The sequence below is a fragment of the Nelumbo nucifera genome, chromosome 1 (genome assembly GCF_055504915.1).
Source record: "Nelumbo nucifera cultivar China Antique chromosome 1, China Antique-T2T, whole genome shotgun sequence".
NCBI lineage: Eukaryota > Viridiplantae > Streptophyta > Magnoliopsida > Proteales > Nelumbonaceae > Nelumbo > Nelumbo nucifera.
This window is the reverse complement of record NC_142649.1, coordinates 154,789,550-154,813,394: the sequence shown is the minus strand read 5'-3', so window position 1 is coordinate 154,813,394 and position 23,845 is coordinate 154,789,550. Positions and strand designations below refer to the sequence as shown.

At 38.7% G+C, this 23,845-nt stretch overlaps 2 long non-coding RNA genes across 2 annotated transcripts; one reads left to right on the top strand and one right to left on the bottom strand.

Annotated features, from left to right (window-relative positions):
* On the bottom strand, positions 1-22,507 carry LOC104602712 (uncharacterized). The gene is made up of 4 exons (XR_016080439.1): positions 19,370-22,507; positions 1,735-1,865; positions 1,514-1,589; positions 1-1,400 (listed from the first exon to the last, which is right to left on the bottom strand). It is a non-coding gene; the product is annotated as an uncharacterized LOC104602712 (long non-coding RNA).
* On the top strand, positions 5,298-22,512 carry LOC148804021 (uncharacterized). The gene is made up of 2 exons (XR_016080440.1): positions 5,298-7,176; positions 7,209-22,512. It is a non-coding gene; the product is annotated as an uncharacterized LOC148804021 (long non-coding RNA).
* The last annotated feature ends 1,333 nt before the right edge of the window (positions 22,513-23,845 follow it).

Sequence of the window (23,845 nt, the reverse complement as noted above, 5' to 3'; positions counted from 1 at the left end):
CAGATCCAATCTTCTAAGTTTCAACTTTAAATTTTCAATCTACTATAATTTACAAATTGAACATGTGAATCATATGATGAAGTTAGAAGTTATAGCATACATTGATCACTTTCATTATATTCATACTTTCATTAAACTGGTGAATGGTAACAAAGTAATGAAGTTTATTATCAACCTAAATAAAACATTATTAAAATTAGATAATTAATAAATAAACAAAAATCATAAAAAAATATAAAAATTGTCATGACTTGGCAATTTATTATCGTACCTAGAATTAGAAGTGACGACCATCAGTACCATAGGAAGCTACGTACAGGTTGAAAGTTACTTATATCAACATTAAATTGATCTCTGACGTAACAACAATATTCATTCCAAGTTATCCTGGTGGAATAAGAATTCACATATGCTTGTCTAAAATATTTATATTGCTCCAAAGTGCATTGTTGATAATGAGTTTGAGAACAATAACTTGATCCATAATCATGTGAATCACATTGTTGTGTACTATATATCTTATACGAAGATGAACCGTCAATTTGCCTATCATTATATCCTCCACCAAAAGCCAATAACTCATACCAGATAAACTAGACCTAGGAACAAATTAAGCAGTGGCCATGTTTGCTTATAATCATAATCTAGATTCATGCTACCCATGCCTTGCATCATTTCATTCATAGGGTTACTATAAGCTTGACTCCATTCATTTTGTCTTTCATAATCATAATTGTCCATTGCCTAGGTTTTGTTATTCATTAAAAGGCATTGAGTCATATATTGATGGTATATATTTAAGATATTTACCACTTTGATCACCTTGATGTTAACCACTATAATCAACACCTTGACTATTTCCAGTATCACCATCTCCAATACCAGCACCATCATCATCACCACCATCACTATCACCATCACCATCACCATCATTATCATCATCATAATCATCATCATTATCAGTAGTTGTATTTTTTTTTCTCTTGTTCTCTGACCCACCGATCAACATTTACCCCCATTTGACAAGCAATAAAGGCATATTAGGTCTTGGTAGATCATCTGATTCATCTAACACCCTTGATGTATCTTATTTATTTGCAACCATGACAATACTAGATCATCTTCATCATATATGTCATCAAAGTTAATTAGGTCAAAATAACCTTCTGCATGACTCTAATCTCTAGTAAGATGTCTAACCTTTAGTCTCATATTATAATGCACATACACTAACTTTTCAAGAGTCTCATAGGATAGATGATTCATCTGTTTTGTTTCGATGAGGCCAAAGGTACTCTAATTGCGTTCACAACCACTAGATGAAGCAATTCGTGATAATACATTTATTGCAATCTTTCAAAGATGTGGGGCGTATTGACCATACATCAACCACCATTCAGCTGAAAAATATAAAATAAAAATATTTCAGTATCATATATCATTAAAATGAAAAATTACTTAATAAAATATTAATAATTAAAAAATATATTAGAAATTTAAAACTTCATCATACCTATGTCAGTTTTATCTCATGCTCTCTGTACCAAGCTATCTCCAAATCCTCCTAATGCCTCGCAGAATAATTTGGCCTTATTGTTATTTGAAATAACAAGTATTAATATTATATGATCAAATCATCACCAAAACATATTATATAATTTATAAATTTGTAAAAACTAATGAATAATAAATAAACAAATAATAACTAATAATTATATAAAAATTTACACTTACCTCTTGCATTGCAATAGCAACATTATCTTCATCAGGCTCCAACTTTGCAACCACCTTTTTCAAAGAACTTAATAAATCTTCATCAACACTGAGATCCATAAAATATTTAAATGCTGGATTCAAATAATATGCTGAAATTCAAAAAATATAATAATGTTAATGATTATTTTAAATATTTAGTCAACATAAATGGTTGAATTTAAATAATTTAAATTTAAGAAAAAACAAATATGCTTTGTGAATATGATGGACGAGTTGTGAATTCCATCTCTTCTCTATGATGTTTATGATCTTTTTATGGGAACTTAGATCAGCTTCTTTGATTGCTAAAACAGTTCTTCGCATTGCTTCATATATAATTCTCATTGTTGCCCATTTTTCACCAGCAACTATGCGAAGTACTTTAGCGATGGGCTCAATCATATTACAATATACATAAGTCATTCTCCAAAAATTGAGATTATTGATTATTTTCTCAACTTCTTGCCTAATTGATGTTTTACTTTGTTGCAATGATCTCCAGCCATCTGAATCAATCATGGCTCTCAATGTTGTTTTTTGATAAACAAGACTTTGCAGTGCAATGTAATGAGTGACAAATTTGGTGGGTCCGGGACATATTAGTTCTATGACTTTTATAAATTTTCTCATCAAGTTGAGAACTATGGAATGATTATATATGAAAGTTATAATTTTTTGCCCTTTTGCAATAAGACTTGACACCTTAGGTAATTTTGAGATATTTTCTAACATCAAATCAATACAATGGACTACACATGGTGTCCAATATATGTGTTTTTTATTTTTTTTTAACATTTTTCCAACTGCTTTGTAAGCACTTCCATGGATAGTTATGATTTTGACAACATTTTCAGGACCAATTTCACCAATCATTGAATTCATCAGTTTATACAAATATTATGCATTTTGGCGCTCACTTGATGCATCAATAGATTTGTGAAATATTGTTTGTTCTTTATAATACATCATAAAATTTATGATGGACAATCTATTTGGCCCTGTCCAACCATCACACATGATGGTAAGCCCATATTAGCCTTCTGATAGAATGCCTTGAAATGATCTTGTAACTCAGCCACTTCTTTATCTAAAAACTTTCCCATCACCTCATAAGTTGTAGGCCCCTTCAAACATTTTCAATTATTTAGGAAAAATTCAATTGATCTATGGGCATGGTAGATCACCCATAGATCTACAACATAGTCAATTTCTAGAAGTAGATCGCAAGAAAAAACTATTTTTTTTTATTTTTTACCATTTTGGAATTTCTTCAAATATTGACAAAGATTTACTTATAGCATCAAAATACATGAGATTTTTTTGCACAAAAATAGTAGATCAACACACATAAATATGTTTTCAAACATCCAAATTTAAAAAAAAAAAACACAAAAGGATAGGCTAAAACGACAAAAAAAAAGAGAACATATCTATTTTCGCTGTTTTTTTAACAGCCTTGAAAAAGTTTTTGGATCTTGCAAACTTGTAGATTTTTTGGCGAATTTTCAGTAGATCAGAGTCTCTAGTAATGGTATGAACGTTTCTGGAAAGTTTGGAAAAGAAAGAGGGCTTCTGAAATGGGTTTAAAGCCCTTTTTCCAAGGGGGTTTTATTTGAGTTTCCACCACAGTAAATTCGTACTGTATCGGCCGATATACGATGCCGAAACGCACCGATACGGGCCGATACGGCCACAATATGTGTTTGATATGATGAATAGATATGGCGCATTCAATTTGGTACTATGTACCATGCCGAAAATCTGCTAAAACGATACATACCAATACAAGCTGATACGTAACGAAATTTTGAACCTTGTGTGTAATACCACTAGTCCATTGTTATTCTTTATTCTCATTCTACCATTTTCTCATATTCTCACGTGAAGTCATCATCTTCCATGAAATTTTCGCTCTCTTAACATCAACTGCATCTGCTATCTCTAATGGTACGTTTGGTTTATGTAGCTTGGATGGGAAGATTTCTGTTTTCGTGTGTTTGTTCGCCAAGATTGGATGGAAAATCGTGTGATGCCAATTCCCAAAATCAAGGATGTGGGATCACGCTGAAATGGTTCAACCCCGGTGAGAAAGAGAAAACCATGGGAATAAATATCGAGCCTTTCTACTAAAGCTCCCTGGCTGACTCTCACTACCTCCTGTATCTATAATGGTCAAGTCTCCGACGAAATTCTTGGCAATATCCGGCCAAGGCAATATCAAATACATGACCATCGACGTTTGGCAACTATTTTTATTCCATTTGTTTGTGTCATCGGTCTCTTTATGCCACTAAGAGGAAATGGGCAAAACGGTGGAAATGGTGGCCTTGGTGTTTCAATCCCTCTTTTTTTTTCTTTGCTTTTTGTTGCGGTTTTAGGACACTGATGATATCAGGTTGCCCTTGTTTTGGACACCATTGGTTCTAGCAGTGTCTATTGCATGCATGTAGATGGGGTTTCCTTCTACATCTACTAATATACTTGGTTTCTTGTAGCTCTAAATGTTTCCTCCGCCATATTCTGTAGATCAAAGACAAATTCTGGGTTCTTTGTCGCTAATATTGAGTTCTCATGATCTTGAAGCCTTGAAAGAGTTTTTGAACAAACATCATCAGAACCTTCTAGGTGTATCTAACAAACCAAGCATAAGAAACCCCAATGAGAAAATAACATTTTATGTTTCTCATCCCATTCCTTCCCATCCTTTACTTTCCCAAAACAATTTTCTTGGAAACCAAACAAACCATAATGGAAAGGAGTGAGTTTACGAATGCAATTTCCTTCCCTTTCATCCTTGATGAGTTGATGATGCCACGATGTGAAACACTGGTCTATGTTTTTTTTCTCTCTCTTCCGCAACAAATCTTGCTTGCAGTGCTTTATTTATTGAAGAATCCATTGAATATTGATGATATATAGGTAAATTTTATTCTGGTTTGAATCCCAAACCTTGAAACCCTATATTGTATCATAATTTGTCGACTTTGAATCGAAATCCGATATTTGACAGTTAATACGAATTAATTCGATTTATCATTTTAAAGCACCATCGGTTATCGAATCAAATTCGAATAACAATATATCTAAATCGGTATCGAATTCAAATATGGTCATTTCGCTTGGACAAAGTCTTTTTGAGAAAGCTCAATCGTGACCCAAAAAATCTCTGGTATTCACCAGAGATTTGTAGATTTCTCCGTTTTTGTTCAGCGACCAATCTATGATATAGCTTTTCATTTACTAGTTGTCGCTTACATTTTATGATAATCATCTTTATATACACTTGTAGATTTCCATTTACTACATAGTATTAGGATACAACTTACATTTTCCTGATGATAATCTTCGTGAAATCTCATCAAATAGAGATATTCAAATCTTAAGTGATAGGCCTACAGTTTAATAATGCAACATTCAAAATAAGAAACTTACATGATTTAGTTCCTTAAGGCTTTGTTTGTTTTGAAGGAAAAAGTAAGGAAAGGAAAGGAAAGGGAGGAAAACCTTTACAAACCTTGTATGGGTTTCACTACCTTTCCCTTCCTTTCCCTACCTTTTTCCTTCAAACCAAACATGGCCCAAGTGTCCGGGGCCTATTTTGTCTCCTTATTCTTGGTGTACTTTTTTTTCTTTGATTTCCATCAGTTCTATAGTGGTAGCTGAATTACAATGGGCTTTTTCCTCGCATACTGACAATAAGTACCCATTGTAGGGATGGCAATGGGGTGGGTTCAATGATGGTTTTGTAAATTCTAAATCCTATTTGCCTCCATAAACCTCTCAACTTGTACCCACCCCAAAACCCATAGTGAGTTGGACTTTGAGAATCCAAACCCTCCCCATATATGAAAACGCAAAACCCTCCCCACATTCAAGGGTAGAGGTGAATTGGATTTAGAATACACATCTAATTTTTCATTATTTCTTGTAATATATAATTAATAAATAAGTAAAATAACACAAATAAACAACAAATTTTCCAATTATTGAATTAACCGATTAAGACATGTAAGAAACACATAAACTATCAATTATCCTTCACATAAAATTCAAAATATTATTAAATTCAACACCTAATACTTAAAGTATATATGCTATCAAACAATATGTGGGTTGGGTTTAGAACTCACACTAATTTTTCATTATTTCTTGTTATATATAATTAATAAATAAGTAAAATAATACAAATAAATATCAAAATTTCCAATTATTGGATTAAGACTTATAAGAAACACATAAACTATCAATTATCCTTCACATGGATTTCAAAATATTACTAAATTCAACACCTATACATAAAGTTTAATGCTATCAAACAATATGCAGGTTGAAAAGAATCAGGTTTTTAGAATCCCAAAACTCATCCCACTCTAAAACTTGCCATTCAAAAAAAACACCCTAATGGGAGGGTAGGGTAGAAATTGGCATCCCTAACCCGTTGCTATCACAATTCACTTTAATCCACCACTCAAGCAAGGGTCCGGAGGGGAGAGACATCACTTCCAATAAGAAGGGGCACCGAGTTTGGAGAGTTGATTGGTTTAGAAAACTGTTCCAGGAAAAGATTTAAGCTATTGGTAACGGTGCTCGATGGATTTGTAGCTACATCATTAAAGTTGTTCAGATTTACTTTCCTTCCAAAAGAACTACGCCACAATGGCTACCAAAGATGCATGCTTTTCCACGTCATCCTAAAAAAGAGGGCCCTCAAACCAACATGCTACGTAGTCTTTGAAAGAGTATAGCCAATGCTACGTAGTTTTTGAAAGAGTATAGCCAAATACTTTCAGTATGCATAGAACCTGATGTAACGATTCTGGTCACGTGTCATTTTTTTTCTATGTACCTTGTCGTTTGGTTTGCTTTCAGGTGGCCGATGACTCAGGCCGAAGTGGAGCTGCCTGGTGGTGAGCAACCTAGTGCCGAGTTGCCTGGTGGTGAGTTACCTTGATGAGCTTTGTTGCTCTTTTAGAGGCCTGCAAGGAACCAAATGTCAGAGGACCCAGGATGGCTAACCTGACGGGGACACTCCGATGGCTAAGTTAGCACTTAGTAGTAGAGAACTTGAAGATGATATCAGAGAGTTAGAGAGTTGAGATTACACCTCTTTCTCCTTCCCCTTTCGCCCCTGGGGGGTGAGACCTTTATATACTGGAGTCCTTGTGGGTTTGGTGGAGCAGTTCCTGAATTCCCACTGTGATGGGACCTGTTTTCGTGTTAGGTGGGGATAAAGCCACCAACTGGTAAGGTTGCCCATTTCCGCCTGAATTGGGGAGTGGGTGAGCTAATATAGCAGTTACAATCCCGTAAAATGCGGGGTACGATGGTGAGCTCCTCGGGGTTGTCAGGTTGGCACGTGTGCCAGGCCGTTAGGTCGCGCCTGTGCCAGGTCGCACCTGCGCCAGGCCGCGCCTGTGCCAGGTCGCACCTGCGCCAGGCCGCGCCTGTGCAAGGCCAAAGTGGTCCCAGGTGTCACCTAGTTGTTCTGAGGTGCCAGGTGTCACAAGATCATTGGAGGGCCAAATCCGCCCTCATCATTTGCCCCCCACTCCCGAGCTGAAAGTAACTCGGCGAAGGGAGTAGATTTCTCCTTTTGGCCCGTAAGTCGACGAGCTCATAAGCGGTGATTCAGTTTCTTAGGCTCTGGGAGTTGCCTAGGTAGTGCCGAGTTGTCTACGTTGCCAGGCTACATGATGGTGAGTTGTTTGTGGCGAGCTGCCTATAAGTGGCGAACTGCCTGTAAGTGGCAAGCTGTCTGTGGCGAACTGCCTATAAGTGGAGAGCTACCTGTAAGGTGTTGAGGTCTTTGCCAATTTGGTACTGTAGCCCTTAGGCTTTGGAGGCAACTTATAGTCCACTTTTGTTAATTTTGTCCATGCCGAAGAGGCGATTGTGTCTTAAGTGGCCATGCCAAGGAGGCAATTGGGACTAGCTCGCCCATGCCGAAGAGGCGACTGGGTCTTAAGTGTCCATGCCAAGGAGGCGACTGGGTCTTAAGTGTCCATGCCAAGGAGGCGACTGGGACTTGCTTGCCCATGCCGAAGAGGCGACTGGGTCTTAAGTGCCCATGCCAAGGAGGCGATTGGGACTTGCTTTCCCATGCCGAAGAGACTGGGTCTTAAGTGCCCACGCCAAGGAGGCGACTGGACTTGCTTGCCCATGCTAAAGAGGCAACTGGGTCTTAAGTGCCCATGCCAAGGAGGCGACTGAGACTTGCTTGCCCATGCCGAAGAGGCGACTGGGTCTTAAGTGCCCATGCCAAGGAGGCGACTAGACTTGCTTGCCCATGCCGATGAGGCGACTGGATCTGAAGTGCCCATGCCAAGGAGGCGACTGGGACTAGCTCGCCCATGTCGAAGAGGCGACTGGGTCTTAAGTGATGAGGAAGTCTTTTATTAGTTTGTCATTTCGTGCCTGGGCCAAGCCGCCAGGTCGGTGCCCGCGCCAGGTCAGCGCATGTGCCAGGCTGCCAAGCCACACCAATTGAGGGCTTAGCTTTCTGGGAGAATAGGACTTAGCTTTTTGTAGGATGAGAACTTAGATTTTTGTAGTGTTCCCACAGACGGCGCCAATTGATGTAACGATTTCTAGTCACCTATCATTTTTTTTTGGCTAAGTACCTTGTCGTTTGGTTTGCTTCCAGGTGGCCGAAGACTCAGACCGAAGTGGAGCTGCCTGGTGGTGAACTGCCTAGTGCCGAGCTGCCTGGTGGTGAGCTACCTAGTGTCGAGTTGCCTGGTGGTGAGCTACCTAGTGCCGAGCTGCCTGGTGGTGAGCTACCTAGTACCGAGCTACCTGGTGGAGAGCTACCTTAATAAGCTTTGTTGCTATTTTAGAAGCCTGCAAGGAACCAAATGTCAGAGGACCCGGGGTGGCTAACCAGACGGGGACCCTCCGATGGCTAAGTTGCACTTAGTAGTAGAGAGCTTGAAGATGATATCAGAGAATTAGAGAGCTAAGACTACACCTCTATCTCCCCCTCTTTTCGCCCCTGGGGGGAGAGGCCTTTATATACTAGAGTCCTTGTGGGTTTGGTGGAGCAGTTCCTGGATTCCCGCTGTGATGGGACCTGTTTTCGTGTTAGGTGGGGATAAAGCGACCAACTGGTAAGGTTGCCCATTTCCGCCTGAATCGGGGAGTGAGTGAGCTAATATAGCCATTACAAGTCATAATCCCGTAAAATGCAGGGTACAGTGGTGAGCTCCTCGGGGTTGTCAGGTTGGCGCATGTGCCAGGCCGCCAGGTCGTGCTAGGGTCAGGCTGCCAACTCGTGCCGAGGCCAGGTCACGCCTGCGCCAGGCCGCGCCTGTACCAGGCTACGCCTGGTGGGACACCAACTTAGCAAAGGCAAGTTGTTGCCAAAGTGGTCCCGGGTGTCACCTAGTTGTTCTAAGGTGCCAGGTGTCACAAGATCATTGGAGGGCCAAATCTGCCATCATCTGAACCAATGTTAATGAATTAAAAAAAAAAACCTACAATGTTCAAGCAATATATTGGGCTCTAGTGCGGTCTTCCACATTAAATGGGAAAGCTAAAAAGGTTTCTGATGAATCAATTTTTGGTGGAGTGTGAATTTTTTGGCTAAGTACCCCGTCATTTGATCTACTTCCAAGTGGCTGATGACTCAAGCCGAAGTGGAGAACTTGGGTTGCTGAGCTAAGTCAAGCTGGGCAGGCTAGGCGGCTGGTTGACCATGTGTCGAGCTGCCTGTGAGGTGCCGAACTGACCAGGTGCTGAGCGACCTGGAAGGTGCCAAACTGACCAGGTGCCGAGCTGATCAGGTGCCGAGCTGGATTGATGATCTTCATTGCTCTTTAGAGACCTGCGAGGAACCAAATGTCAGAGGACCCGGGGTGGCTAACCCGGCGAGGTCACTCCGATGCTTAAGTCCGTACTCTCATAGTAGACCGCGAGCTGCAAATCACAAAGTATGAGAGCTAGAATTTGCTTACTTGCCTGCTTGCCTGTCCCCCCCCCCCCCCTTTGCCATTGGGGTTGGTGCCTTTATATAGGCATTGTTTGGCGTGGGCTTCACGCACCATATCCGAGATTTCTGCGAGGTCGTCTAACTGGTCCGAGATTCCCGGAGGTAACCGTCATGCACGTTGACCACCCTCCAGGTCGTTCGGCACGTAGGCCAACTTCCAAGGATCGTGGGAGTGTTAGGATATGCATGTCGTATTAGCCGGCGAGCATGTCTTGCAGGTCGCTAGGTTGGCGCCTGTGTCAAGCCACCAGTTTGCGCCTGGCCGCCAGGTTGGACACCATCAATTTGGCTAGTTGTTGCCTGAGTGGTTCCGGGTGTCACCTAGTTGTTCTGAGGTGTCATGTGTCACAATGTCATTGGAGGGCCAAATCCGCCCTCATCATTTGCCCCCCACTCCCGAGCTGAAAGTAACTCGGTGAAGAGAGTAGATTTCTCCTTTTGGCTCAGAATGAATAATTCGATGAACTCGTAAGCATCGATTCAATTCCTTAGGCTCTGGGAGCGACTCGCAGTCCGCTCCTTGATTTTGCCCATGCCGAATAGGCGATTAAGTCTTATGTGGTGATGAGGTCTTCGCTAGTTCGGTATTTTGGCCCTTAGGCTCTGGGAGCGACTCGTAGTCCACTCTCCTTGATCTTTGCCCATGCCGAAGAGGCGACTGGGTCTTATGTGGTATTTTAGCCTTTAGGCTCTGGGAGCGATTCGTAGTCCTCTCCTTGATCTTTGCCCATGCCGAAGAGGCGACTAGGTCTTATGTGGCATTTTAGCCCTAAGGCTTTAGGAGCGACTCATAGTCCACTCTCCTTGATTTTTTATTTTGCCCATGCCGAAGAGGCAACTAGGTCTTTTGTGGAGCCAAAGTCTTTTATCAGCTCACCAGTTCACACCTGGGCCAGGTCGCCAGGTCGGCGTCCGTGCCAAGTCGCCAGGTCGGCGCCCGTGCCAGGCCACCAGGTTGCTAGGTCAGTGCCAGGCCGCCAGGCTGCAAGGTCGCGCAGATCGGTGCCTGTGCCAGGCCGCCAGGCCGCGCCTTAGAGCTACGGTTGAGCTGCATCAACCCTGTTAGTGACGTCGGTTACCCACTCCTACAAGAAGGTACTAGGAGCTCGACCTACGGGGGCATCACTACTGACTTTTAGGTCACCAGCTCGCACGAAAGCCTTAGAAGGCTCGACGGTAAGGGCGTCCATGCAGTCTGTTGGCCGCCTACTCCCATGGAAGCCACGGAGAGCTCATCTTTGTAGAGGGGACCTCGCGAAGAGGACTGATGAGGCTTCATCCGAGTTGAAATAAAGTTGGTAGAGCTTCTTAGTCTGTTAGCTACCAACTTCCTATATAGTCTTTGAGTTCATAAAAAATGAAAACAATAAAGCGAGAGCTTTAGTTTCTAAAAAGTGAGGACTTAGCTTTCTGGAAGAAGAGGATTTAGCTTTTAAGATGATGAGAACTTAGTTTTTTGTAGCATTTCCCACAAACGATGCCAATTGATGAATCAGTTTTTGGTGGAGTGTGAATTTTTTGGCTAAGTACCTCGTCATTTGATCTACTTCCAAGTGGCCGATGACTCAGGCCGAAGTTGAGAACTTGGGCTGCTGAGCTAAGTCAAGCTGGGCAGGCTAGGCGGCTGGCTGACCAGGTGTCGAGCTGCCTGTGAGGTGCCGGACTGACCAGGAGCCAAGCTGCCTGGGAGGTGCCGAGCTGACCAGGTGTCAAGCTGAATTGATGAGCTTCATTGCTCTTTAGAGACCTGCGATGAACCAAATGTCAGAGGACCCGGGGTGGCTAACCCGACGAGGTCACTCCAATGCTTAATTCAGTACTCTCATAGAAGACTATGAGCTGCAAATCACAAAGTATGAGAGATAGAATTTGCTTACTTGCCTACGTGCCTACCCCCTGCCATTGGGGTTGGTGCCTTTATATAGGCATTGTTTGGCGTGGGCTTCACGCACCATATCCGAGATTTCTGCGAGGTCGTCTAACTGATCCGAGATCCCCGGAGGTAACCGTCATGCACGTTGACCACCCTCCGGATCGTTCAGCACATGAGCCAACTTCCAAGGATCGTGGGAGTTAAGATATACTTGCCGAATTCGTTGACGAGCATGTCTCGCAGGTCGCTAGGTTGGCGCCTATGCCAGGCTGCCAGTTCCCGCCAGGCCACCAGGTTGGACACCATTAACTTGGCAAATTGTTGCCTTAGTGGTTCCGAGTGTCACCTAATTGTTCTGAGGTGCCATGTGTCACAATGTCATTGGAGGGCCAAATCCGCCCTCATCAGTTTCATTGGCATGTCTATCCATATATTATATATAATACAAAGAGGAAAAACGAGAGGTAAAGAGTCTTGTCACCATATAGCTCATACGTGCCTCTTTTTATTCTCTTCTCACACGTGCATATTTATTTTCAAATGAAATCATTAAAACATAACAAAGCAAAACTAAAACCCTCTGTAGATCTTCATTCTCTCCCATAAAATCCATCTTTACTCTTTATTAAGACTATTCTTCTTCTTCTTATCTCTCACTCACTTTAATAGTCAATCTTTATAATATATCCCCTCCCCATTCAACCTCTTATTTCCTCTGGTAAAGTAGAGGTGCTAAATAGATGGATTTTAGGGGTGCAATTTTTGTGGGTTAACGTTGGGATTTTGTCAAAATTTCAATTGGCTCAAGCCCGAAATAGTGTAAATTGTTAACTCGGGCCAACTTGACTTGCACCCCTAATGGATTGGGTTAGGTTAAGGGCCAACCTAAATACAAACCTTGGCTTGGACCTAAACCAATGTGAAAACCCAAAATTGCCCACTAATACATGGGATAAACTAATTTTCTTCTTATATAAAAGTTTAAAGAAACCATTTTCTCCTTTCCACTGATTATCAGGTTTTTTCCCTGTTTCTTAACATGGACCTTTGGTTATCTTCATCAATCTAGTTTTGAAATTGTTCTTTTTTTTTTAACTTGGTTAGTGATCTCATGTTAAGCATATGTATATGTATATATGCATATGTCTATGTATGTATATAAAGGAAAAGACAATTATTTTCTTTATTATTTTATGCGTAAATAACTATAAACATATAAAACACTAGTGAATCACTATTACTTCATTTTCCCCTTAAAAATATACTAAGAAAAACAACTCATGCATTGCATAGGTTATTGCTAGTTATAAGCAAATAAAGCAACCCATAGACATTGTAAGGTCTCGAGAAGTAAAAATATAGTTTTTCCTTGATTACATTTCGATATCGCTTTTATATTAAATCGGTGATGAATGGAAAATTTAGAGTTATGCCTCACTTCAATATTACTGTCAACTTGGGGTTTTTAATACATTTTTAAATTTTATTAAGTGTTTTCATAGAAGCGCATTTATTTGTCAGGGGACAACCTAGGAAGTTATCTATATAAATATATTTAGTTAAAATGTGTACGGAAATGGAATCTAATAGTATTTTTTTGCCTTTTTTTCATAAAAATTACAAGAATGCCATTCTCTCCTACCAATTCTCTCTCTTTTTTCTTTCAAATTACAAGAATACCACTCTCTCTCTCTTTCTCTTTTTCTTACAAATTACAAGAATGTCATCTCTCTCTTATTATAAATTACAAAAATGCCATCTCTCTCTCTCTCCTTATAAATTACAAAAATGTCACTCTCTCCAACTGAGGGAGACCTTAGCTACTAGGGGACCTGCAATCAAAGGTAGTCAAGTTCGAACCGAGTCGAGCTCAAGCTCAAGGGAGACCTTAACTTGACACCTCGTGTCTCTAATTTGAATCGAGCTCGAGCTAGACGACACATCGACCACTGAGGGAGACCTCGGCTCGGCACCTCGATCATTAAGGGAGATCTCGACTTAGCACCTCGACAACTAAAGGATACCTCAGCTCGATACCCTGTCAACTAAGGGAGACCTTAGCATGACACCCCACCTGATAGGAAAACCTCAGCTCAACACTTCAGCAACTGAGGGAGACCCCGGCTCAAAACCTCAGCTCGGCATCTCAACTGCTTGAGAGACCTGTAATCAAAGGTAGTCAAACTTGAACTTCCAAGCTTTTGACTCGAGTCGAACTCGAGCCTGATAGTTTATGAACGAGCCCTTGCAACATAGGGGCCCCTCCATTAGTTATCCCTTAAGATGAAGAATGTTGCACTTTTATTTGGGTTTCTTAAGTTTTTTTTTTTTTTTCCAGAGGGGGGGATAGATATCTTTTACATGTTTATTTTCACTTTATAAGAGTTGGCATTAAGGTTGTCAACGGTTGGGTCTAGGTCGGGTCTAGGCAAAATCAGTCACAAATTGATTATTATTTGGGATAAAATCACAAACCCAGTTAATAGTCAAGTATATTGGGCACGTTAGACCCAAATATACCGAAAATTACATTTGTTTATTTAAATAATAAATTAAATTTTAAAATTTGGTAATATAAACCTTGGTAAAAATGATAAAGAACACTACATTATTTACATGTTAATAAATTAAATACTTTTTATTAATATCATTATATTTAATATCTATCAAATTTACATAGAAATGTGATGGAACTTATAAGAAAAATATCATCGGCTTTTATTACAGGTAAGAATGGGAACCGACCCAATTATTAATCGGGACAAAATCATGAACCATAACCATTATAATCAGTTTCGTCAATTTCAACATGTTGGGTAGACTCGACCCATTGACAACTTTTGGTGGCATTATGTCGTGCTCAATTACTTGCATTGGTCACAATGGCACTAAGACAATAAATGGTTATTGCCTTAAATTCCCTTTCAAGTTTTGCTTGTTTAGCTGATAGAATCTCACTAGTTATGCATTCAAACGATAGCTATTGCTCGTATTAGCATTCTATACGATAACTTTATAGGTCAAACATGGTGTATTTGGGTATGGAATCATAAGTAGAGGTTATGTTCTGGATTTGAAGGTAAGATGAGTTTTGTCCTCTTTTTACTTCCAATTTGTTGATTCTAGTTGTTTCTTAGTTTGTCAAATGGGAGTTCGATTTATATTCATTTTATCATCCTTGATAATGGTAAAAAATTATTATAATTGTCATGATAGGCAAGAAGAAGTAGTTCGTGGGACAATCTCATTGTGCATATGAATGCAAAGCTCCACCCTAATAGGAATTTTTGCTACATAGTTCCTAGTGATCAGCCTAACAGTCCATTATGCATGCCATGTTGCAATGCCTATTATGAGCCTCTTTTACCTCTTTATTGACATTGTAAAACTCATTGGACTGCATACAAAGATATATTTGTTTGCGGTTTTGTACTTATAGTAGCAAGTTAAGGATGTTTCATGAAAATTTTGTACATGCACGGGCATGAAAATTGTAAATGTTGGGATTGCACCTGGAAAGTTCTTGGTAAAACAGTAGGAAATATTCTTTTATTTCTTAAAATATTAAAACATGGTGTATATCATTTATTTGTTAAAATACGAGCAAATATTGTGTACTTTTTTTATTGTGATGAATCAAAGGGAAAAGCTTCTTGTTTTCTATAATTATTATAATTTTGTAACTCTAAATGATAATAAGTTTGATATGCCCAAGAAGAGACTAGGTGTATTAAAATAGATAAACACTTTGGATAATTACATATTAATTCAACACTTGAGGAACATAAACTCAATTTCCTAATATCAAATGGATGATTTGGTAAATAAAGCTTAAATCCTCTTAAATAGTGTTTTAGATATTGCCTTTATCCAATAAAGAGTTCGGATTAATAGGGCCTTAGTACGCTCTCTTAAATAAGGTTTTGTTGTGGTTCTTCTTTGTTCATGAATTATATTTGTAGTTTTTTTAGGGGTGAGCATAATTCGGTTAAAACTGAAAAACCGAACCGGAAATTTCGGCTTCAGCTTTTTAGGTTTTGGTCAATTCAGTTTTGAATAATTCAATTTTTGGTTTCGGATTTTAGAATTAGAAATTTGGCCAACCGAATAAACCAATCTTTGGTATATAATGTGTAACATATAATGTATAATATATTATATTATTTATGTATTAATATATATTATAATTAAATTTGCTTTCATAATATACTAGAGGAGGGGGCCCTACGTTGCAGGGGCTCGCTCAAAAACTATCAGGCTCAAGCTCGATGCGAATTAGAGGCTTGAGCTCGAGCTCGAGCTTGGCTCGAATCAAAAGATTGAAAGTTTGAGCTCGAGCTCGAGCTTGGCTCGAATCAAAAGATTGAAAGTTTGAGCTCGGCTACCTTTGATTACAGGTCTCTCAAGCAACCAAGGTGCCGAGATGAGGTCTCTCTCAATTGCCGAGGTGCCAAACTGAGGTCTCCCTCAGCTACTGAAGTGTTGAGCTGAGGTTTCCCTAGCATGCAAGGTGACAGGCTGAGGTCTCCTTTAGTTGACGAGGTGTCGAATTGAGGTCTCCTTCAGTTGTCGAGGTGCTGAGTCAAGGGTCTCCCTCAGTGGTCGAGGTGTCGTCTAGCTCGAACTCAATTCGAATTAGAGACTTAGCTTGAGCTCGACTACCTTTGATTACAGGTCCCCTAACAGTTGAGATTTCCCTCATTTGGAGAGAGAGTAGCATTCTTGTAATTTATAAGGAGAGAGAAATATGGAAGGAGAGAGAGAATGGCATTCTTGTAATTTGCAAGGAAAAAGAGAGACAGAGAATTGGTAGGAGAGAGTGGCATTATTATAATTTGCAAGGAAAAAAATAGAGTGTGTCATTCTTGTAATTTGTAAGAGAGAGAGTTGGTAGGAGAGAGAATGGTATTCTTGTAATTTGAAAGAAAAAAACAAGAGAGAGTGAGTGAGTGAGTGAGAGAGAGAGTTTGTAGGAGAAAGTGACATTCTTGTAATTTGAAAAAAAAAAAAACAAAAGAGAGAGAGTTGGTAGAGAGTGGCATTCTTATAATTTGAAAGGGAAAAAAAAAGCAAAATTTACTATTAGATTTCATTTCTTGCCTTCTCAAGCCTTCATTAGTACACATTCCAACTTAAAATTCGGTTTCAACCAAAATAACCAAAAATTTTGGTTTTGATTATTTCGTTTTTTCAATAATTTGGTTTTAGTTCAGCTTTTTAATTCAGTATTAAAAAAATCGGTTTATTCGTTTATTCTTTAACCAAATAAAACCGAATGCTCACCCCCATTTTTTTTGTTTTTTATTCATTGTTTACTACTATTTTGTTGACTATTATGATTATTCTATTTTTTATTTTATTTAGTTAATTTTTTCTACAAGGTTTGTTTTGTTCAATCAATCACCTTTTCTCCTCTTTATTATTTTATTTTATTTTTCTTTTCATTTTATGTTATTATTTGATGTGGGTCCCACAAGATGCATGCAAGCAATCAAAGCAAAGGTGGCTAATAACCCCAACTGACTAGACCGACACATGGACAATAATGCATGAGGGAAGGGTTTGACACCTAGACTCAAGGCTCCAACAAGGTTTTCAGCCTTCAAACCTCCAAAATGGGCTTCTCTGGTTGGTGGCTGGTTTGAGAACTTTCAGCATAACGTACGGATATTTCGATCCCGAGGCATAGCCTACTAGTCTCTCCTAATAGGACATGGATTCTACAATCTAATGCAAATGGTGTGCAAAATCTACACTCACCAAACCATACAAGAAAGGAATCCACATGTATTCGGCTTTCAATCTAATTCATTTGGAATTCGAAGAAATCCCTTTTATTTCCCTATCATTAACGTTTGCTCTCTCTTTTTTTTTTGGATTTTTTTTTTTTTTTGCTGTTTTGAATTTCATACTGTGAAAATCTTCTTACAATCCTAAGCTATTTAATCCAAGTGAGCTTTCATGATTTCTTAAAAATCACTCTTAAATGATTTTAACCTATCACCCCATTTTCAATAATTCATCATGTTTGTCTTCAAAGAAATAAGGATGAAATGTCTCCCAAACATACGAACAATGAGAAGGTTAATGACTCAATTAAGTTTCAAAAGGGCCAAACCTACCCAAGAAGCTGGAAATTCACTCACATTTCAACCTCCCAAATCAATAAACCTCAAAAGAACAACGCTGAAATCTTCTCCCATGTCACCAAAACAAGTTCAAGAATCAAGACGCTCACCAAAACTGAACTAGACCAAGTATATTTTTTCTTCTATTTCTTATATTTTAGGAAAAGAGAGATTATACTTCTATCCTAAAGCTGATATATTTACTTTTTTAACTCACAACACAAAACCCCATTAATCTTATTTGTTAGTATTTTATCCATGATTATCCTAGGAACACCCTATTGAATCCTCAGTTCCTCACCTACCAACCTAAAGCTAAAAGGCCCTACACTCTCATCCCAACTTTTGCATGCATTATTCAACACATTTAACGTGTGTAATTCCAACAAAGTCTATTTTCTTCAAGCATTAATTCCAACAAAAGCACATGAGAATATCCATTTCAGCAAAGGCAAATTTCCTAAGGTAAGAATTTTATCATCATGAACAGTATTTTCTCACCACAAACATCATCATGCTTATCCTAAACATCAGTCTTCCAAAGCTCCTCATGAAACATAACATTTCAGCATTTACCACATCTATAAGTTCAAACAAAAATCACATAGAACCTACCATTTTAGAATGAAAATGCTCTTAAAATCATCCATTGCTTAAAACATTGGAGCCCAACGAGTACCCCAAAAACAAGACATTTCAGCATAGAACACATTTCCAAACTCAAAATTTTCCAAACATTTGAATCCAAATGAACCCAAAAAGACAGAAATTTCAGCAAAGTATGCATTCTTCACACATTTGTATCAAAGAAAAACCCCTAAACCCAGAAATTTCAGCAATGTGCACACCTTTAAACTAAACAGACTTCAAACATTTGGATCAAAGAGAACCCAAAACTCAAAGAATTTCTGCAATGGGGACTTTTTTTTTAATGAACATGTTTCATACACTTGGGACTAAAAGAAGCCAGAAATCTCCATAAAGAAGAGGCTTTCCAAATTATCATTTTCTTGAAACCAAAGAGTCTCCAAAACCTAAAGATTTCAGCAATGAGGATACTTTCAAAATCAATCTTTTCACATGTTGGAGTATAAAGGGAAGTTCCAAAATCAGAAATTTCAACACTACGAAAACTTTAAAAATCAATCTTTTCACATATTGGGACCCAAAGGAAATCCAAAATTAGAAATTTCAGCACTATGAAAGCCCTTTTAAAATCAAACATTTTCACATGTTAGGGTCCAAAGGAAATCCCAAAATCAGAAAAAAGAACTTCAGCATTATAAAAGCTTTTAAAACCAATCTTTTCACATGTGGACCCAAAGAAAACCCCCAAAATCAGATAATGTAGCATGTACTTCCAAAAATGATCAAATATGTTGAGACTTCAATCCACACAAAGCAAATGGCATTTTCATATGAGCCATTTAAACTCATCCAATATTAGATTCCAAAAACAGTGAACAACCTGAAATTTTTTGCATGTAAAAGTACTCCATTATCACCTCATCATGTTAAAACCACCTAAAACTTCATACAATCTTATGCTAAATCAGAGTTTGAAGTATTTTAACATGTTACCCATTCATAGTATTCGAAGGAAATAGGGTGTGGCAAGAAACTTACCTCTTTTGGTAACCCCCAATAAGCGTTAGATAAAGAAATCCAAGAATACCCAACTGATATAAAGTCTCCAAGATGCATTTTAGCCCCCTCCTCGCCCATTAACATTGTAATCATGACGGTTTGAGAATATATATGGAAACTCCTTTGATTCACATAAAAAGAATGCTTGAAATAGCAACATCTCCATCCTTTATTTTGCTCTTTTAAATTATGCTAAGTAAGATCTCTCTCAAGAAATCATTATTAGAAGTGAAAATGAGGTATATCATATAGGCGAAAGGAAAATAAACAAAACAACTATTAGCATGCATTAATTCTAGCAATTTTCCTAAAAGCCCACGATTCCCAACAACTGAATAAATGCAAACAAGGAGACAAACATGCTCAAAATAGAAGATGCAAAAAAAAGCCAAATATCAATCCAAAAATTTCTAACCTAAAGCGAAGCATTTTAGCAAAATAGAGAAAACAATGAAACAAGAGAAGTATCCTATTTGCAATAAGAAAAGATAAGCAAACAATATGTAAATAAAAGACTAGCAAAAGAAAGCATATTTTAATAAAAAAGAAGTAAACAAGTTCGGTACCCCATGTGGGCCCCACCTATGGTCCAAGAACCTCCCTATTGGAGTTGCCAGTCTGTGAGCATCGAAAAAACCGGCTCACTTTGCCACTTCGGATGGAAATGGAATCACCACCCATCAAGCAAATGAAAGGGAGGTGATGGGACCTTCGGGATTTATATCAGAAAGCGTTTTGGTTCATTAGTGACTCCAAAGCCCAAGGCACCGGTCCAAACCAATCCAAGTAAGGCTTGGATGGGAAAGGGAAGGGCTCAGGCACCCCTCTCCCGAATCCAAAGGTGGGGCCGACATGGTATACCAACAAGCAAAACTACAAGAGAGCAAATACTTAAACAAGCAAAATAAAAGAACCAACCTCAAGAACAAGACGACTCAAAAGACAAACTCTCCTATTTCTTTTATCTTTATCTTATATTTATTATATTTTTTTATTTTGATATTATTTTTATTTCTATTTATTTTTACTTTTTTATTTCTAACCTTTTTATAATACTTTAATGAATTATTACATTTTTTGTATTGTTATATATTTTATTTATTTTTTTTTTTGGAAACTTATTTTCCATTTTTTTATCATTATTGTTCTTTTTCTTTAATTTTCTATTTCTTTTATTTTCTTTACCATTTTTCTTTCAACAATTTATTCCTTCTATGTAATGGAAATATATCAAGCCTAATCAATGGGTGTACCCTGCCATCTGTCCCTGCATCTGTCTTTACCTCAGTTTCTTCCCTTCTCCTTTTATTAATTCTTTTTTACAATAGTTTTATTTTATTCTATTTTATTTTTATTTTTTATTTTTTTTACTGATGTATTGCTTTCTTTTTCACTCTACCCGGTAATAGATAGACCTCTATCCAACTAAGAGTTCGGATCGGTTGCCTTCTCCAACTCAGATGATGTTCAGGCATCTACCAATTAAGACAACCACACCTCTTAATGCAAATACAAAGAACTTCTGATCAAAGAAAAAAAGGATATATTACTGGTTAAAAACGAAACTAAACAATAATACAACCAATCTTTCATCGAACGGAATTAAATCTCTAGAGCAGAGGTAGATGAAAACGAGGTCAGCCGAATGGCACTACTGGTTGAAAGAGATAGCCACAAGACTTTTAGGCTTTAACCAGTATTCATAGAAACGACTAGAAAACCTGAATCACTCTCGAACTGTTAAACCCAGAGGAAGATTACAGTAGCGCCAGATTCACTCACAACAAACAAAACGTCAGATAAACACAAATGAGGATACGAGGGTTCAGCATTTGCTAAAACATTATATTCAAGAATTCCCTGCTTCACCAATACGGAAAGACAAACAAGAAGAAACGACGCTATCATCAGTGCTAGTCATTAAACTCAGATAGTCTCCATTATGTAAAGTAAGCTGATGCAATGGATAATGAAATATAAAAAAAAAAAAGGAACTGAAATTCAGGCAACAACAGAACGATTTGTCAAACTTTTCAGTATTGACAATCATCAGTTTAGGAGATGTGCTTGGTCGTTAATCACCGATGATTTGCGGAAGTTAGTTCGGTGACCACCTCATCACCAACTTCGTTTATCTCTCATTATAAGGAACGACATCGTTACTAACACCGGTCGACAATCCTAGGTAGTTCTCAATGAATGTAAGCTGATACAATGAACAGACGAAGATAAAAAGAAAACAAAAAAAAATACTGAAGTTCTGGAAATAACAGAACGAGTTATTAATCCTTATTGGCATTGGTTATTAATCATCAGCTCGAGAAGTAAGCTGGTTGTCGATCATTAGTACCGACCACTAATATCAGGAAAAAAGCATAAAAAAAAAAGAACAGGAACGGAAATTTGGGCAAATCTACAGAGATTGGTTCGGTGATTATCTCATCACCGACCTTGACCATTCCCCCAGATTAGAGTATAGAAAAACATAAATCGACTGGAGATTACAGAAATAAAAAAGAATAACAGAGAAAAAACCATTTTAAATATCTCATGCAGAGAAGTACTCGGTTAGATGACAATATGCAAAAAAAAAAACAGATAAAACAGACCATCAACCTGAGATATTCAGAGGCGGCTCAACCGAGTTTTACCGCTGCCTCTGAAGGTTGATCCGTTATTGCGTCTATGGAGGGGAGTATATCGACCAAATAAAGAATCTAACGAAGACAGGAAGAGTAAAATTACCTGTTGAAGCTGAGCTGCAATTAGTTCGGTATTTTGGCCTGCATTTGGTCGATGATGCGAACGGCGACTGACAATGAATGTTTGTGAGAAGTTCTCAGGAGGTAGTACCTGAAGATGATGATGAATTTGCCAGAATCTGGTTGACGACCTGATGACTCTCGCTGCTACATATCAATTTAGTCACAGCCACTGAATAAGTAAAGCAGGGGATGATTAATTTTTCTACCCTGTTCGGAACTTCCCTCTTCCTCTCTTGCTCGCTCTCTCTCCTTTTCTCTCGCCCTTGTTCTTCGCTTTTTTCACAGAGCACTTCTCTCTGCTCCACCCTCTTGCCTCTCTTTCTACCTTACTCGCTCTCTCTCGACTCTTCTTGCCACATCGAAAATGAAGCGCCTAGGTCTCCTTTTAAAGAAGACCCAGGGCAGCTTCGTAAATTCCTTGCAAATTTGGGGGAAGGCTGATGGTTTTATTCACGCGGGTCAAAAGGGGGTTAAAGGGTTAAACCGGGTTTGGTTCGAGGGTGGGTGATTCCGGTTAAAGAGGATTGAGACTGGTTCGGCCATAAAAAGGGTTTTGATGCGTAGGATAGCAAGATTGACCGAAATGGAATATTTTTTATGGAAGGGTTAATGAGGGAATTTTTGGCTGAAATTTTGTAGGGTGGGGTTTTCGGACACTCCGGGTTGATTGGCCCAACTTGACAGATCTGGAATGGGTTTGATTCGGTTAATCTAGGGGCTTGAAATTGAATCTTTATGAAATGAAAGGGAAAATAAAGGCAGTTTTTGGTGAAATTTCTTTGAGTAGGATTTTTGGGTAGTTTGAGATGATTGGTATAATCAGATCGAGCCATCTGGGCCTAGATCGGACAGACTTGGGATCCGGTCAATCTAAAGCCTCGAAGTGGAATCTTTGTGTAATCAAGGATAAATGAAGGTGTTTTTGAGCTGAAATTTCGTATGTAGGATTTTTGGGTATTCTAGGGTGATTGGAAAAGTTTGATTGGCTTAGAGGTGTTCGAATCAAGTGGATATGGGTTGTGGGTACGAGAATGGTCGAAATGGAATCTTTGTTTAATGGACGGGTGAACGAAGGAATCTTGAGTTCAAATTTTATGGGTAGGTGTTTTAGGATGTCTCGGGTCTGATGGTTGTATCTGATCTAATGGTTAAGGTGTAAGTGAAGGTCGATCGGGGTCATTGGACAGATCATGCAGGTTTAACGATGGATCCGAGGGCTCTCGGGGTGAAATTTGGGATTTTTGGGTATTTCAGAGAGGTCAAAAGGGTCTGATTGGGTGTTTGGGGCGAATTGGAGGCTCAAGCGGCGGACCAAGCAAAAATCGGGTGCTGACAACGTTATAATTACTATGTTTGACAGCTTCACTCGTACAATCTCTGGTGTACGACATGTTCCTGAACTACGAAAAAGTCTCCTGTCACTGATAAAGTTTGATGACAATGGTTTCAAGTTTTCTGGAGAGAAAAAAAACAATTGAAGATCAGCAAAGAAGCTATAGTAATTGCAAAGGGCAATTTACAATGAATACAATACCACTTTATCGGAAATACCATTGTTGATGACGCCATCGTTGAAAATGTTGTGATCGATCCCGTCATGATTTGGCATAGACATTTGGGCCATATGAGCAAGCAATGACTAAATGTACTTCTTGATCAAAATTTACTTCTTAGTTTAAAATCTATTGAT